We start from the raw sequence: 17,513 nt of genomic DNA on the forward strand, positions 1-17,513 counted from the left end.
TTTCGGGTTGGTTTCACCGTTTTGGGGCAACGTTTGCTTAGGTAATGTTTCAATTAATTCGGTCCCCGGACCTCAGATGCTTGGTCCATCCTTGCTAATGATGCTTAGAGAGCGGGTGGTCCTTACAGGGGCGACAGCATTAGATGATCTTTAAGGATGATACATGGGATTTCCGCAGCGCGCAGAACAAATCAAATCAATTGCCCGCAATTAATAACACCAATTCGGGCCCATTGATCCAGACTGCGACAGCATTTCATTATTTGTTATATATTTCAAAGATATTTATTTGATAAACGCCGCCGACGTCGCCGTCAGACGCCAAAAATCTCATCGCTTTAAGTGGCTCATTTCGGCAGGAGAGTCGCATGGGGCATGGGTCCTTCGCAGTCACAACCGCAGGCAACAAACCAACACCAAGCCAGAAAAAAACGAGCAGGGCTCCACGGCTACCGGGTAACATATCAAAACGCCGCAAATGGGCAGGAAAAAATAAAATCATATGAACACAAAGTGCCAAAAAAAGGCAAACATGCGACGTCGTCTAAAGGATTTGCCCCATGGCAGGCAACGGGAAAGACAAAGTAGCTGTGGACCCGCCAGAAAAACCAAAGAACTGAAAAAGACCCAAAAATGTGCTGAGCCAAGCCACGCTGTGGCTTCGGGAATTTATGCCGCGATTTTGAAATGAAAAAAAGAAAAAAGAAATGAAAAAAGAAAAAGAACGAAAAATAAAAGTGAAATAAAGTCAAGAAGGAATCGCATTTGCAGCGGCAGAAGCCAGAGGAGGATCGCGAATTCGGTAGCCCGCAAATGTCAACCAAATAAATATGAGGACCTCATTTGGGTAACGCCCTGGCGAACAATGGATACCCTATTCGCGACGAAGTCCCTGGGAACGAAGCTTGAGTTAGGCGTACTGAATATAAATATATTAATATATATATTTTTAAAAGTAATATATTCCTAATAAAAATACATTTTAATATTTGTATATGTTGCTAAGCTAATTTCATGAGACGGGTACATCATTTCTTTATAGCAAATGAGCAAAATGTGTCCTTTGAACATTTGACATAGTTTTGGAGTTAAATCTGTCTCGAGTTTTAGTTTTAAGAATAGTACGTATGCTGTCGTCTTCATGAGCATTAAGTTTTAATTAAAGTTATTATTTTCTAGTCTCACTTCTGATAAAGGGTATTAACCAATTCTAAAACTGTCCTGCCAAGCAAGTGACTCACTGGTAGAACGCTCCCTGCGTTTCCGACCTAAAGCTGCAGTTGAAGCTCACACTAGGCAGTGTTAATCCAATATGTGATTACGAGTGTTCTGACTTTAAGCATCTGTTAAATTGGCTAAGTCCCGTCTCAGTGTGCGTGTGAGCCAGCGTCTGAGTTGGCCTTTGCCAGTGTTGGGGTAGCCCCCGCTGCCACTTTGTAACTGTTGTCACTTTTATTGCCCTGGGAATGTTTTTGTCCACTGGCTCTGCACACGCCCCGCAAAAAAAAGTTATTTTTTCTGTCCCCACCCCGATTCCATCTCCTTGACTTGGCGACTGGGTGTCCTCCGTACTCGACTAAACAAAAGTTTTGTCGATGATTTTATTGACCAATTTTTGGGTGCGTAAGTTCCGTATTTTTTTCGTATTCCTTCGCTTAGCAGCAATGTTTTTGCATGCCTTCATCACAGAAGCCAGTGACGACAGACAATCAGGAATCGAATTCGTTTATTTCGGATTTTCTTGCTTGGATGTTTTTATGGTTTTATTTCTTTATCTGCGGGGATTTAAACTTTTATTGTGATTTAAACACTTGTTAATCGTGTGTGCATATGTCAATTCGCTGTCGCCTTGTTTGTATGTGTTTGCTGGGGTCAGACTTGGTTTTTGTGAGTCTGGGGACTAAGTTGTTATGGTATATTTGGCCAGCCAGGGGAATGAAAAAGTTAAGCGAGCTTAGAAAAATTCTCTTGAGTTGTTAACACATTTGTTCGTCGCGAGATTGTTGCAGTTAAATCTACAACTTTAGTGCAAGAAATACATTTGGCGTTGGTTAGATAGTATTACAACTTTAGATAAGATGTTATTTTGTTAAATAAATAATAAAGGCCGATATATAGTAAGTTAAAAAAAATTTTTAATCTTCGTGCTTTCTCCTACAATGAACAATGGGAATTTAGAAATATATCTGGAAAATACCCAACTAGTTCGACTTCCTAACTGATTATTCTGCTTCTACATTTTATCCAATTTGTGCTGAATGGTTGTGTATCTAAGTCGACATTTACATTCGCGTAATTTGTGTCACCACCAGCACCGTGGCACTGGCATCTGCAATCCATCGTTTCATTGATAAATTGTCTATTCCGCGGAGATCTGGGCCAGTTATCTGGACAGGTTCAAACCACTCAGCTGTGGTGGAGGCAATCACTTCGCTTCAATCTGCGGGTGACGACGAGCTCCTGGCCAACTCGAACTCCAGGTCCAGCTCCAACTCCACTGCCACATCTGCTCGACTCCAGCCGGACGAACGATTGTAATCAAAATACAACAAATTAAGGGGAGAGGAGCGAGGAGAGTGTGCGTGAGAGCGGGCCGGGTACCTTTTTTTAAAATATTTATTTATGCAATTATTTTGCAAGTAGCTCAAAATAAATAAATGAAATGAAATAAAATAGCAGACCCGGCTAACCGCGTACCTGGGACGGGTTCCAAGTGCCCGGACACGACTTCAATTGACGAGGCAGTAAATTAAAATTTAAATTTATGCCATTTGCCAGTGGAAACTGCTGCCAGAAAGGCCGCACGGAGCCAAGTCGGTGTCCCGAAAACGTAGAGACAGGGCACAATTAGGTGCAGCTCAAGGTGCGCCCCAGAAGGCTTTCAGGTGGTGAGTAGACGTGGCCGAGTGACCAACGTCCGGCGGTGGGGAAGGGGCACGGTATCGGTCATGTCATCACTTCTATTGTCATCATCTCGCGTCATCTTTCTGTCAAAAATGTATTTATTTATTTGTGCATTGCAAATGCATTGCCGAGCCCGGAGTGAATCGTCATCGCGGCCACTTGCAGTGCTCACCTGCCAACAGGTGTTGTTTGAGCCCTCGCAGACGCGTTCTGACCCAATTAGTTGTGGCCAGTTACAATGTAAGCGCAAAGTTTATGGCTCGTAAATGTCGTCTGTGGCCTGTTTTATTCGTGTTGCATTTAAAACGGTCGACACTGAGTCGTATACGTAATGCATTGGACCACATAATTAGCATATGCATTTTCTGAAGCTAAACATATAAAAATTTGTATAACGATTCTGGCAGCAAACAAATACATGCCTCTAGATGTTGAGATGTTGAAGTCCCTTCATTTTGATTTCATGAAAGGATTTTAAATTAAGGTAAGTTACTTTCGCATTTTACAACCGCAATTTTTGAAGTAGGAACCTTTTATTTTGTCTTAGAGGGTATTGACTATGGATATGTTTTATAACAAGTGTGCTCTGTTTTTTTTTCAGTGCAATTTCCTGTTAATGTGTGAACCCGCAACTCGTTTCACACAATTTCAACCGCAAATTGCAGGGCGATTTTCGTGTACGATTCGAGATACTGCCATTCTACACTAATTATAACTGTGAAGTTGTAAATCCGTCAAAACCAGGAAAGCCGGCGGAAACCACCCAGATCCGCTTGGGATACAAAGACATCCCCGACCGCCAAAAGGAGGCCATAAATGGCAATCAACAGACAATCAATGGGTTAAACCCTTTTTGCTTTATGATCCGAAAACAATTTAAGCTTTTATTTGTTTTTGATGCCACCACAACAAGTAATCAGGAGCCGCCAACCTGTCTTCCAAATGGTAGCAAATCAAATTGGCCAACAGCAAAGCAGGGCTTACCTGCCTGGACCGTCCTGGAGCGTGGAGCTAAGTGCAATGAGCATACATCATGGCCAGAAGTTGCATTTGGACACTGGCCGAGTACGAGTGCAATTGATGGATCACCGAAAACCGACTGCCCGCAATCGTTGCTGCTGCAGTTGCTGCAGCAGCAGCAGTTACTGCAGCACTTGCAGTGGGACCAGCGCCAAATGAGTTGAGAAGCAGTTGCGTAAAACGAAACCAGCGATAATGATCATGCCAAGCGCAGAACGCGTTAAAGATTTCAACGTCGTCATCAGCAGCAAACAGAATCGGCTCGCTACAGTGAACACTCGCTACAAGCATACTCTAACCGAATAATACAGAAATAATGAAATTTATTCGGGTATTAAATTCACAAACACATAAAGCTTTAGTTTAATTAAAAAAAATTACATTTATTTGAGCTAAGTGCCAGCAAAATAAGAACATAATAAAAATTAAAAATTGATAAACCATTTTCAAAATATCTTAAGACATTTTTAATATACTTGTACAGTTTGACCCAGAAAACACAAGCCATTTTTTTCCAAAATATTACACATTAAATGTGGATGGATATTGTTTATGATGTAAACAGATCATTTCACACTGCTTGCAGTATTACTGGGTTTCACTGCATCTCACATCTGGAGTCTTCTTCAGCTCCTAACCCATCGGCGACCGGACGTAGTCGCTGGCCAAGTGCGATTGCAAATGCACGGAATTCTCATTGAGCCCCCATCCATGGTAGTCCTCCCCCCAAAGCAGTTGCCCCCCTTCACGCAGTTGGCCCGGCCATTAACGCGGCTTGGCACTCACTCGGCTTTGGCGATCGGCTACCGTTGCTACCGGTTACTTCTTGGCCATCTCCATCTCCAGCGGTCGGCACTTCTTCCTCAGAATACCAAGTACCCCTTCCATCGCTTCCTCCGCTGATGAGTTTAGTGCCGCTCACTCGTCAATGATTTGTACTTTTTTCCCGGTGGCCAAAGCCCTCTGTCCGCTGCCTGACGAAAATCATAATAATCATAATAAAATGCAGCTATATCCATTTTAACACCAAAAATACGAGTATGTCTGGCTCTCGCCGCTTAGCCGCTCCGTGGGTTCTGATCGGTCGGGAGGAGCGGATGACCATTGAAGGATTGGCGTTGTCATGTCAATTTTGGCCCTTCGCACCTATGGAGAATGGCCTGTCGCACTAAACTCGGTGATTTGTGCTAGGCATCCACGGTAGCCACTTCTGGGTGGTTCTGGTAATTAAGTGTGCTTAACGTGCTTAAACCGTGCTAATGCTAATGGAAAGCTTCCTATTCGGCTTGAGATGTATACTCATAGTGGTGACCCATGAATAGCAGCACGAGATAAAAATATAATACTGTTTTATTGCAAATCTTTAAATTAATGAAAAGTAAGTGAGCGTGATGACACTCTGATAAAAAAGTGTACATCGTAGGCGTCACTAGAACCGGAATGCTTAATCTTAACTTTCTATCATTTTTGGAAAGATAGTTCATAGTTCATAGCGTTCATACGCACATGCGAACATGGCCAGATCGACACGGCTAGCGATCCTGATCAAGATTATATGGTAAAAGGAAGCGTTACTTCGACAAATCTATTGTAGTCTACCAACGAGTAAATGGAAAGATAGAAAAACTTTGTCATTGCAGATACTTGTGTCTATGACTGCTATACTAAATTTGCCACACTTAGCCTAGGCCTAGACTGAAACTATTAGAATGAACAAAATAAACCGATACGTTTTTTTTTTATTTGTATCAAGTATAGATATTCAATATTTGGCTCATTCTCTTCCTTGAGCACAATTGCGCGCAAGATAAATAAACAAACAAACGAATATAAACACTTGTCGAACCGCAAAACAAATTTAGTCACATCAATGCGGTTGTGTATCTGCATCTGCATCTGAACTTGTGTCTGCATCTGCATATTGATCTTGCAACTTTTCGCTGCTCCGTTGCACCGTTGCAGCGATTGATGTTGTCAATCAGAGCAGATTTAAACGAAGGTTAAGAGTTGCATACGTTTAATCGGGCAGATCGGACTTGCAACAGAAAGACGAACTGGGGTCCACAGACCACAAGCAAGTCATTGAAGCGCGTAAAACGCGGCAAGTCCAGGATGCTGCAACGAACCCAATCCGAGTTGTCGGTAATGATGCAAGTTGCCCCAAGATGCAAGATGCCATGTGATAGAGATGCGGCGCCGCTGATTGCGATCGCCGAGCGTTTACTCTTCGCTGTTTGCATTTGAGTTGCAAATTTACAGCTCCATCAGCGGTCGGTCCGCAGGTTGCGGCTGCATCATTAGCCCCACCAAGGTCACGGTCGGATCGATGAGGCAATCAGTTCGCGGGGCCAACGGCAAATGGCAACAAATTAGCCAAAGTGATGATGCGTTAAGTGGCATAGTGGGGAAATCGCCAGTGAGGAAATTAGTTTTGGCGGTTTGCGAACCTAACGCACAGGGTGTTAGGTCTTTCAAGGGAACGACACTCGTCACATTGCTGTGACAGCTGCCCACACTCCTGGCCACTTTGTCTTTGGCCAATTAAAATCAAATTTCAAAATTTCAAAATGTTCCAAATTTTGTGCAACTGATGACAGTTTAATTGCTGTCCTGACAGCTGCTTTCACTTAGGCACGAGTATCATCATCCGAGATCTGGAGCGAGCTGATATGGGTGTGCTATAGATGTCCCCGTCGATAAGGTCGCACTCCGCAAATTTTGACATTAATTACTCATCAAATTGTGGCCACATTAAAAGCCCCGGCTTTTTTTCGAAAGTCATTGCCACTCGGGCTTTAAAAGGGTTATCGTTAAGGGCGGCACAATTGTACATAATTGATGATACACCAAGTGTTATGTATTTTGAGCTGTATTCTGTAAAGTTGTAAAAATTATGTGTAAAGACTAGAATATTTATTTAGATTATTCTTTATTCTTCTTTTCAGATTATTCCTCTCCCAACTTTTCCCATTATGATTTCCTGGCCAGCAAGCTATTATAAACTCAAATCAAACTGCCCCGGTCAACGATTAGCCTTGAGAACGTCTTCGCGATATCATGTCCAGTCTCCCCAATTTATGTGGTATATGCAAATGGGCCAGACAGATAAACACACAGTTCCAGCTACCAATGAGCCGGCCCAGTGAACTTGGCCCAAACGCATTACCGTTAGAAGCGCCTAATTGCCCAAAGGGGAGCTCAATTTGCATGTGATGCCGCCGCGGGCAAAAGCCAGTAGCTCCAATAACTTCAAATTACAAATCATAATGCGGCAGCGCAGGGAAATTAGAATATCAAAATATTTTTTGTCTGCCGATCGGCGGCTACTGCAATTTGTTGGCGATAATCGAAATTGGCCCCAATCACGAAGGCCCCTAAATTGCCGACGATCGTCGCGAGTTCGGGAAACTAACTGTTCATCTTTGATTTTGCATAATCGCTGCGAATTGTGTGCTGCTGTGCCTCTGCTGCATATCCGAACGATTGCATTAAATAGCAATTAACCTTAATTGATTGCACGATTATCGCCAAATACAGACAAAGACAGACGGCGGTTTTCCCCGTCGAAATTTCACTTTCGGGCCCTGTGCAATTGTGCGACTTCCGAATGGGATTACAGCCATAGCGCATAGAACTTGGCCCGCTCGTCTATCATTAGCATCAAAAAGCTATCATCATCATTACCCGAGCACGAGCTCACAGCTCACAGCTCACACCTTGCACGCGATGAGGCTGAATCCGGACCGGATTCGATGGTGTTGCTGCTGTTAGATACACACGCAGGCAATAATCATAGGCCACTCATTGGGGCACGGAGGTGTTGCTCTGTGAAGTGCGGCACAATCAGTGGGCAGCATGCAACAACTATTTAGAGTTCTAGGAAGTGGCACACGGCTATGTCATCTTTCACTTAACTTCACTCTCAACTGATGAAACCATTACGCTGGCATTGCTGCATATTATGCGAGTAATAGCAAGGAAGAAGTTCGTTAGAACTAGGAAAAGTTTTCAATTATAGAATCATAATAATCAATTATAGGATCCTAATAAAATTCGTATTTTGAAGTCCAATTGATGAGCAACAGAAAAAGTTCCATTTACGTACTCATAAGCTACAGGTAAGTAATCCCCTTTCCGATTGAAGGCTTTCAGCCGGCTGACATAAGTTGACAAAGTTTTCCAGCCGCGGCAGTCTGATTCGCTCAATCGAACGGCAACAAAGTTGGGCTCCAAATAGATATATCAGCAGCTTTAAATATAAATCAATAAGCGAGCAAATGGCAAACGCTGCATGTAAGCACTAAATCAAAGTGTCAATACGGGTAACTGATACACTGGAGCGGAGCGGAGTCGAGTTGGCCAGCGGAAATTGAATTATGCCCCGTTGGACTGCCAGACTTCAGTCTGGACATGCATGAATGAGCGTTTGACTGAATGGCTGCTGTTGCCGCAGTTGCTGCCACTGCTGCTATTGCCTCTGCTACTGCTGAGGTGACTGCTGCAAATGTTGCTGCAGAAACCGCTGCCGCTTTGAGTGACAGACGGCGGACAAGTGGTGCTCGAATCGGGTGCAACCACTTTCGTTGGCCAACGGACATCGCCGACCGGCAGCGGCGACTGTGTGAATCTGTGGTATATTTGCTGGAGTCGGCCAAATCTAATGTCCACGTCTGAACGATTTCCTTTGCAAACCCGTTTCAGCGGGCATTAGATACGATACGCATATGCGATACTATGCTTTATGGTCCACAATTAAAATGGTGAGACGTGGAGTGCACAGCCAGGGAAGTGGCTGTGAAGGGGTAGATTTCCCTTTCAGAAGACACTGTGTAATTGAAAGAGAAATCCATTATATTTAGTAATTGTCAAAGTATATAGTATTAATAGGAATAACTATGAAACAATCTATTCTCTTAATTTAGAAGCAACGTACCATATCAAAAGTGGTTCCATTACTTTCCCCCCTTTTACTAAGCCTCTGTGACCAAGTGCTCGACAAACGCATTAAATGAAAATTAGTTGCAATAACATGAAAATTCATAGCTTAATATAAGGCATACACACAAGCACACTCGGTAACGAGAAGTAGTTGGCTGACAAAAAACTTTTACTTATACATTCGCCGATTGTGGCAGATTGACATGGGAAAATGGTTATAAAAGGACTGTGCGAAGTGTTGAGTTATGATCTGAGTTTTTGCGCAGTTCGGAACAATAAATAAGCTGATTGATTGTTGGCGCAATTTAATTGAGATGATACGTGGGTCCGACGTGGACAAATCCAATTACTGGCGATTTCCCATGATCCAATGTCGCAATATCGAATGAAAGCGAAAGTGTCGCTCATTTGAATACCTGGCTATTCAGTCTATCCGCTAGACTGACCACTTTCAATTATCTGACACGTTGGAAAAAAGTGTTTTCCGAAACGGAAGTGCAAAGTGTTGCAATTACACAGCCCAAGCGCTTGAAGGGGCATAAAGTTAGCCAAGCAGCAACTGCCGAACAATTCGATTTAATAAATCATAATGCGTTTAGCCTGATCTAAAAAGGTCCAATTAGGGCCAAATAGGGCAAATCCAAGGGCTCTTATTAGAACGCAGATGCCAAACATATTTGGACGACGATGCCGTCCTTCGGCAGACAAATATTTACCAGATATTTGCCCCAAAGATTAGCAAAGGCTTGCGGTTGCTAACGGCGTTTTGGGGCACCCAGAGGAATCCATCAAGGGATCATCAATTCGAAGTGACGTATTGCGTTTTCGGAGGCCCAGACTCCAGAGCTCTGGAATGTGCGGACGCAGACCCCAAAAAATAATGCCTAACTAAGAGAACGAAGAGATGTTGAAAAGAAGCCAATAAAACATCAACACGACCAGAATGATAACAACTAAGTAAACGTCTGTCACTCAGTCGACCTGGCCAGAATTTTGATCAGCCGAAAAGAGAAGATCAAAGGAGATGCACAGGAAAAAACATATAATATCGAGATCCCAATATAGTATTGGTATATTTTGTTAAAAATTTTTTCGTTTTCAAGGGCATATCCATTTGATCGATTTTAGGAATGTTTCATCAGCGGTATCTCAGTTTTTACCAGTGTAAGCACAGATCAAATAGGTTCAAGGATCGGGGGTCTTCGATTGATGCCAACGGCAGCTGATCAAAGGCCCCCAAACTTGATTGAAGTCTGAGGGACACTGACGATTGCAGTGCAAATGATAATTTATTAGATTGCGATCTCTGGCCTGGCACAAAAATGTGCCAGTCGCGGATAGAAGATCGGGGCTCCTTTGGCATTTTTATTGAATTAATTTAACTCGTCATTGTCTGCATTTCTAATTAAGCCGAATTAATCATGAGCATACGATCCAATCGGAGTGCACTAATTATGCGTAGACCAAACTGGGCTAACCGATCCAGATAGACCTTCCATCCTCCATCTTGGGTTCGTTTTCTGGGTCTCGGGAGCAGCTGGTGGCGGCAGTTTTAAAAGCGTTTTGCCAACGCGACAATCGCGATGATGAGGTCCGCGATTATGATCAAACACTTGATACCGCAATCGCAATGGGAACTGGAACTTGCAACTGAGGCACAGCATTGTCGAGCTTTGAACCGGGCTCGATCGGGCTTTGATGTCTTCCGACACGCACGACACTCTTAATGCCACTGCTTACCCTTTATACCCAGACGACGACGGCCTTGATGGGGAGCCCTCCACGGTATTTGACCAAAAATGCCAGAACAGTTAGTAATATTTTGAGATAGACTGCTTATACTGCTGCTCATACCGATTGGAAACCATCGATTATGAATCAGAACCTTTCGGACCTAAGAATTTTTCACCAAATTTCTTGACTTGAAACACCATTTTAATTAAGTTGTTTGTGAGGAGTAATCAAAAGCATTTTTTTTTAAAATAGTCTATAAAATATTCGTCGCTGTTCCTTAATAGTCAAATTCAGTTGGAATATGTTATCAAATTTGTCTAATGCTCCACGAAATACACCATTTAATTCCCATATAATCCAGTAGGTAGCTTGGAGGACTCCCTGGCAGACTCATGTCAAGTTTTCTTGCCGGTATGTGTGTGTGTGTGTAACCTGCCCCTTTTTAAACCGCTTAATAAAGTCACTTAAGTCGACCTTTTGACTACGTTACAATTGACACCCAGCACAAACACATGCACACTATGGCAGGCGGGGTGTTTGTGTGTTGACAAAAGTTGTTTTGGACCCCGGGGTGCTGCCATTGTTGCTCCTTTTACAAGACATGTATACACAAAGGGATGGATCGGGGGGTGGATCGAGGGGGGACAGCGTGACAGGCTGTCTTTTGTTGCGGTCAACCGGAAAACTGCAAAACATGTCGCCCGGGCCGCTTCCTCCCTTGTCCTTGTCATAACGACGGCGGGCTAAAAAAAGGATCAGAAACAAGTCTGTCAAGTTTTCAGCTTACAAAATACCTGTCGCCGCTGGATGTACGCTATGTGTGTGTTTGCAGGCTACTCAAATGTGATAAATACGTGCAACATAAAATTGTGAATCATTAATAAAAATGGGGGTTGCAACCCCCATTCTCTCTGAGCCTAAGCAAACAGGATAACTTCGTCCTGGAAGTCCATTCCGTTCTGGCGAAAACATTTCGCCGTAGTTGCGGTTGAAGTAATTTGTACAATTTTTCAGCCACATCATGTGTGGCTCCATCTCCTCCTATGTGGCTATCTGCGCATCATCATCAGCAGCAGAAGCAGAGAAGTCCTGCGATATGCTGGCCCACATGATGTCCTTCTCGTTGGTCATTATGGTCATTAAGCCCCTTGCCATTCGCATCTTAATCCCCGGCACACAGACAACCGTCCTCCAAGTCCTTTATGACGAATTGCCGGAATTGTTACCTTTAATTTGATCAGATTTTGTGAGTTGGAAAAATGAGCGACGCATTAATCCTATAACTGTCTAGAATATGTAGGTCAAATTTAAGGAGGTGAGGCTGTAAAGCGTGTCCTTTAAACTTTTAAAGCTTAAGCATGCGTGGGAATAATTAAAATGTTAATGCCCCGTACTCAAGGCTTAACCTCATTTATAGAAAGTCACCTCAGTAAGTCCTACGTACTTATTTTAATTTATTTTCCGCTGGCCTCAAAAATGTTCTCCCTCCTCCATGTTCCTCATAATTTATGAGGCATATGTTACCATGCAAAAGTTACTATGACATAAGGTGGATGTAATCTGAATAAAAACGCCGGGAAATCCAAACAATGCTGTTGAAACGCCACTGCTACCTTTTACAAGCAAAAGAATTTTACGCTGATTTATTCGCCTTCAGAGGTATGACAAATGTAGGATGGAAATAGAAAGAATTCACATTAAAAAGCTAGATTGTGGATTTACCCACAGAATTGAACAGTAAAGATGGTGTCCACTATCTGAGTTCATTGACATTCCGCACAGATGATTCACGGGGCACTTGACAAATGAATTAGCTCAATTCACTCACAATGCGATACAATTCATGTCTCTCAATGGCAATGTCAAAGTGTCAGCAGGCTAAAGTCAAAATAACAGTAGACAGAACCCACCGACAAGCAAACAAGTCACACAAACAATCAAGGGCTTCCTGCTGAAACATTGCAAACTTCCGACAGGCCAAGAACATGGAACCATATGCCGGCAGTGTGGGCAGCGACCCCATCATCAATACTCCGATCCGCAATCCCAGCCAAATCCACACAAAAAAATATATTATACTATAATATAATATAGAAATTTTGAAATTTCGTATATGTTACTCTTACCATATAACAAGCAAAATTTCTCTAGATTCACCTTCTTCATGAAAATACTTAACGTCTATAAAATCCCAATCGTACCATTTCATTTCGTTCAGTGCACTTTCTAAGGAGCTGGTGTAGTTGAAATATTTTTGGTGATTTATTTGGAGCGCGTAGTTTGTGGCATGTTGGCTGCCGACAAAAGACGAGCCAGCGCCAATAAACAAATTGCCGACGCATTTTGTCAGCCCTTACGGGGCCAGGATTATGTTAAACAGTTCGCCAGGGCCCCAGGAACCCGTCCGACTGCCAGTCTGTCTGCGAGACCCTCGACTCCAGTCTTTGGGGGTCTCATTGTCAGCGGAGGACGAGTTGGGCGAGTGATTTAAATGAGCGTCTTTAGAGCGCCACTTAATGTGTCATTGAATTTAAATCAATTTGCCGCTGTGTGGTGTTTAAATTACTTTGAAGGATTCCTTAAAACGATCACATAAAAAAATATCTAAACAACCCATGAATTAAACCATTAACAAGGATTTTTAGATTTTTCTTGGAATTTGTAAATTATTGAATGGCGAGAGGGAATTGGGTTAAGGCATTACTGGCTTAGAGTAGCTTCGTTGACATCTTGTTCAGACAAATCGCACATACGCCCCATGTGTTTGCTGTATGCATAACCCGCTACAAGAATCATCAGACGAAGGAATCGTAGACAAGGCAATCCATTCACATTATTGCCGCCCGTCCCTGGCCAACTTTTCGACGACAGTAGCGCCTCCAGTGAAATAAATCACAGAAATATGTCTTTCATCTCGGCGCCTGCAGCTTGCAGCTTTGCAGTTGCAAGTTGGCTGTCTTCGGTCTTCTGGTTTCTTCGTTTAGTAGCAATCACTTCTGAAGCGCCTAAATGCAGGCCATACATCATCGCACATGTCAGATGGCCGGCCACGCCCCGTTCTGACTGTTTGTCGCCTTAATTACTAGCCAGCACCTCACAATATTTGTACAACAACTGCAGAGAGAGGAATTTTAGGTATGAAATTACGAAAGAAAAGTATTAATTAGGGCATAAAAAGAAACTGCTATTGATTTCGAAAATTAACTTGAAGCCTTTAAAAAAGTATTATCTTAACTGTTCTATTTTTTTAACCCACCCAACCCTAAGTGAACATATAAATATTATTTAGCATTTTTTTCTGTGTGCAATGTAATTCTTGCATTTCGACTGAGATTCTTGATGAATGAAAGGCGCCCGAGATTTGGAGGGGACTTTCAGGGGTCTTGAGAGGGGGATTCTGATTGGTAGCTAGATCATTTGTCAAGGAACTGCATAGAATGCACACCCTGGGGTCACAGCGGAAGCTGTAATGAGTTATTTGAGGCAATTAAATGGCAACGTTTCCCCCGAGGTTTTAGATGTCTCATTTTTCCCCTATACCACGCCATTTTCTCCCACGTAAGTTTTGGATAACCGCTTTCACAGACACAATGTACCTTGACTTGATAAACCACTAAAAATAATTTACGACTTTCTTAGGAATTTAAATTTCAACGCCATTGCCAGCTCTCTCTCTCACTCCCTCTCTTTCTCCCTTTTTATGCCCCTCTCTTTCTGGCCACCCCATGCTGGTGCTCAAATACTTGAGATACTTTTTTAACCGCAGCGCGAAAATTTATGCGCTGCATGTGTGTTTGAGTAGGGCTCACAACAACCTGTTCCGAACGCCTCACCCACCCGATACAAGCTCTACACTTGAAGAAACTCACATATTAAATGTTTAATAATACTTTATTACATATTTTTTTTGCAAGCTCTGTATTATATTACCTTACCTTATAGGACCTTAAAATAACTCAATTATGAAATGGTCATGGCATCATACTTTTTCTGGAACAGCTTATTTAATTATTAGTTGATTGTAATTTAGTTAATTTTTATTCAAAGTTTTTTGGTGTTTTTTTTTTATTCATTGCATTAAGAACTTCACAGTACACTACAAAATACACTGTGAGCCTCTTTATTTCCGCTTAGATAAGTTTACTTCATAAGCGACACTAAATTATATGCCAAGAATGTGTTCGCTGGTCGCCGTTTCTGGTAGACATCTTGTTCATTGTTGTTCCTCTTGTTCTGCCACTGTTATTGTAATTTATGCAAAAATATTTTCGTCTGAAAAATACTCTTACTGGTGCATGTACTTTCGGGCTGGTCTCCATTACCGGCAGCCTTGGCTTCTTCTCCAGATGTCGGAGATGCGACCGCCTTATCCACATCCATATCTGTTGGGAGCAGGGCACGTACACGAAGTAGTTTTGATAAATGTTTAACTTGGCTCAAAAGCGAGGGAAAGAGTGCGGCGAGATAATAAAATACACGTATCCGGGTCTTGGCTTTAGGGTATTGGATGTCTGTTTGTGACGGCATTCATGAGTCCAAGTGTTGGGAAGTGTAGTGTAAATTTGTAAAATGTTTTAAGTAAATCAACGAAAAATAATGACAAGGAAAACCATTAAATGTTCACCTAATTGAAATTAGTCGAGTTTTAACATCTGGTTATACCTAATGAAGCCAACAAAACCACGCTTGGACAAACAAAATAAATGCTCCCAATTTGCTATGAAAGAGACTCATGGTATCTCCGCAGGACAAAAACCCTCTTTCAGCCAGTGCAATACTAGAATGCAATTTCCCAAATAAATCGCAGTTCAACCCCCGAAGCGAGGCAACACGAACGATTTGTGCCCCGGTGGGCGTTGCCCAGAGCGAAAATTTCGATGACGAGTGTCCTTGCAGCGTCTGCAAATCTGCATAGACGTCACCTCCCTGATGGAGGAGAAATTTTCGGCTGCGCAAGTCTCTAAAAAGGGGAGCCACGCCCCTAGCACTAGTGCAACAAAAACAGCAAGTTCAAGTTGAACGGGGTGATTTAATAAGCGGACTTGCAAAAAAGCACGGACTCGGAAAATGTGCAATGTAAATAGCAAACAACAATGTTGACATTGATATTGCCGTGTGATAGCGAAAAAAGGCATACATGTACGGTTGTAAGCGGGAAAGTTGCTTAAATGAAATTATTGCTGAGATACTTTGTAATCACATTATCATTTCATCTTTTTGTTGGCATATCCTTCGAACCTTTAAGTCGCATTCATGGAAGTGTCAAAGGCATGTACGCCTGGATCGGTGAACTTTCTGAGAATTGCTTAACCGAACCAAAAAGGTATTCTAATCTAAGATTCATTCAAGCCAAATTTCGTGACTTTGTAATGATACCATTCCCAAGGTGGCCTTTTATGCCCTTCCAGAGGGATGTTTGCCTTTAATATGGGGTTTGAGATTTGGTTAATAAAATACATGTATCAATTGTTGTATATTTCATTCACTAGAACTTCTCTAAACTGCACATTTTTAAAAATCAGTCATAGTCACAATATATTAATGTATTATTATTTTATTTTATTATTGTCACAATATTTTATAATATTCGTTATTAGTGAAGCTTGTTAATATATATTTAATATATTAATATATATTTTTACAACTTTGGTAAATCATAAAGGCACATAGTGTTTGCCTTTAATTGTTGGTAATAGCATACGTTACGTAGTTAAATATTAAATACTTTGGCCTAAAAAATGTTATAAAGCATTAATGTTTAGGTGGTGTCCCGGTGTACTCTGTTTTTGTGTTCGGTTAATAGAAATAGATTATATGCTTTCGATATTATTATTATTATTATTATATTTTTATAGGGTATCAGTAATCTCGGACACTGTTTTTTACCCACCCTCTTAACATCTGATCACCCCCCTTTAGGTTCCTCCCTTGCGCTCTAGCCAGTTGAGCAGCCCACCTAGACATCGGTGGCCGTTCCGCCGCTGTGACTAATATGGCACCGACGTGGTGATGGCTCGGACTCTTGCTACTCCTACTGGCCAGCCAGCACTATAATCAAGCCATGCACCTTGCAGCTATTAAGCCATAAAATCCGCGGGGAGCGAGGAGCCCCGGTGTCTCTGCATGCGGCACCGGCTGCAGAGTCTTTTCTCCGGCCTGGCTTTTAATTATTGTTTACATTAAATGGTCATGAGTCCAGCGCTTTGCAGAAGTCGAGGCATTGGGCGTAATTCGCGTTTAAGCCGAGACCACTACCGTGTACTTAAACTGCGATTAGGCCTGGTCAGACTCTCTTCTCGTAATTAACGTGTGGCGGGGGGTCGAGGGCGATCGTTGGGATTTACTGTGAGAACTTCTTCGTTTTGTGGGGCAACAGGTCACAACGGAGATTTGCCAAAATAAAAAGCAAAATTGAACATCCAACTTACTGTCCTCCTTTAATTCGTTTTTAAAAGTGGCAAAGTTTTTAATTAAGCACTTGAAGTAAAGGGCTATGTGCGCCATCATCATCCTGTGAAATTTTGCACACGTCATTTCCCGCTCTGCATGAATTTGCATTTTCCGAGCTCACCAACTCATTTCAATATCCTTTCGCTTGCTTTTCCTGGGTAAACGTTGTGGGGTAGTTGGCTTGCCAAGAGCTAGACGAACGGAAGTCATTTGTTTAATATGCGCCGACATTATCCTTTATTATGGCGGTTTGCGTTTCTGTGGCTTATGAACTGGCACAGCCTCGGCAAGGAATGAGGTAGTGCTGGGTGGTCGGGGTCGATTGGGTCTGCTGTGCAAATTTAAATTTGGTAATGGTCCTGGCACTTTTTGCCACGGACTGTAAAGCAAATAAGTGCTTTACTTCTTTGATTCTAAGGCTTGGGAATATGCCTATCGATTGAATCGGTTAAAGCAATTTATTTATT

At 42.4% G+C, this 17,513-nt stretch overlaps 3 long non-coding RNA genes across 3 annotated transcripts, besides 1 other annotated feature; 2 read left to right on the forward strand and 1 right to left on the reverse strand.

Moving 5' to 3' along the window:
- The first annotated feature begins 3,509 nt into the window (after positions 1–3,509).
- On the forward strand, positions 3,510–4,372 carry lncRNA:CR44335 (long non-coding RNA:CR44335). Its single transcript, NR_182241.1, has one exon. It is a non-coding gene; the product is annotated as a long non-coding RNA:CR44335 (long non-coding RNA).
- A 21-nt stretch (positions 4,373–4,393) lies between these two features.
- lncRNA:TS14 (long noncoding RNA: testis-specific 14) lies at positions 4,394–5,094 on the reverse strand. Its single transcript, NR_125097.2, has one exon. It is a non-coding gene; the product is annotated as a long noncoding RNA: testis-specific 14 (long non-coding RNA).
- Positions 5,095–5,364: 270 nt separating this feature from the next.
- Positions 5,365–5,480: a mobile genetic element.
- Positions 5,481–9,412: 3,932 nt separating this feature from the next.
- Positions 9,413–9,915, forward strand: lncRNA:CR44337 (long non-coding RNA:CR44337). The gene has a single exon (NR_125098.1). It is a non-coding gene; the product is annotated as a long non-coding RNA:CR44337 (long non-coding RNA).
- The last annotated feature ends 7,598 nt before the right edge of the window (positions 9,916–17,513 follow it).

Source organism: Drosophila melanogaster, chromosome 3R, assembly GCF_000001215.4.
Source record: "Drosophila melanogaster chromosome 3R".
In the NCBI taxonomy this organism is placed as follows: domain Eukaryota; kingdom Metazoa; phylum Arthropoda; class Insecta; order Diptera; family Drosophilidae; genus Drosophila; species Drosophila melanogaster.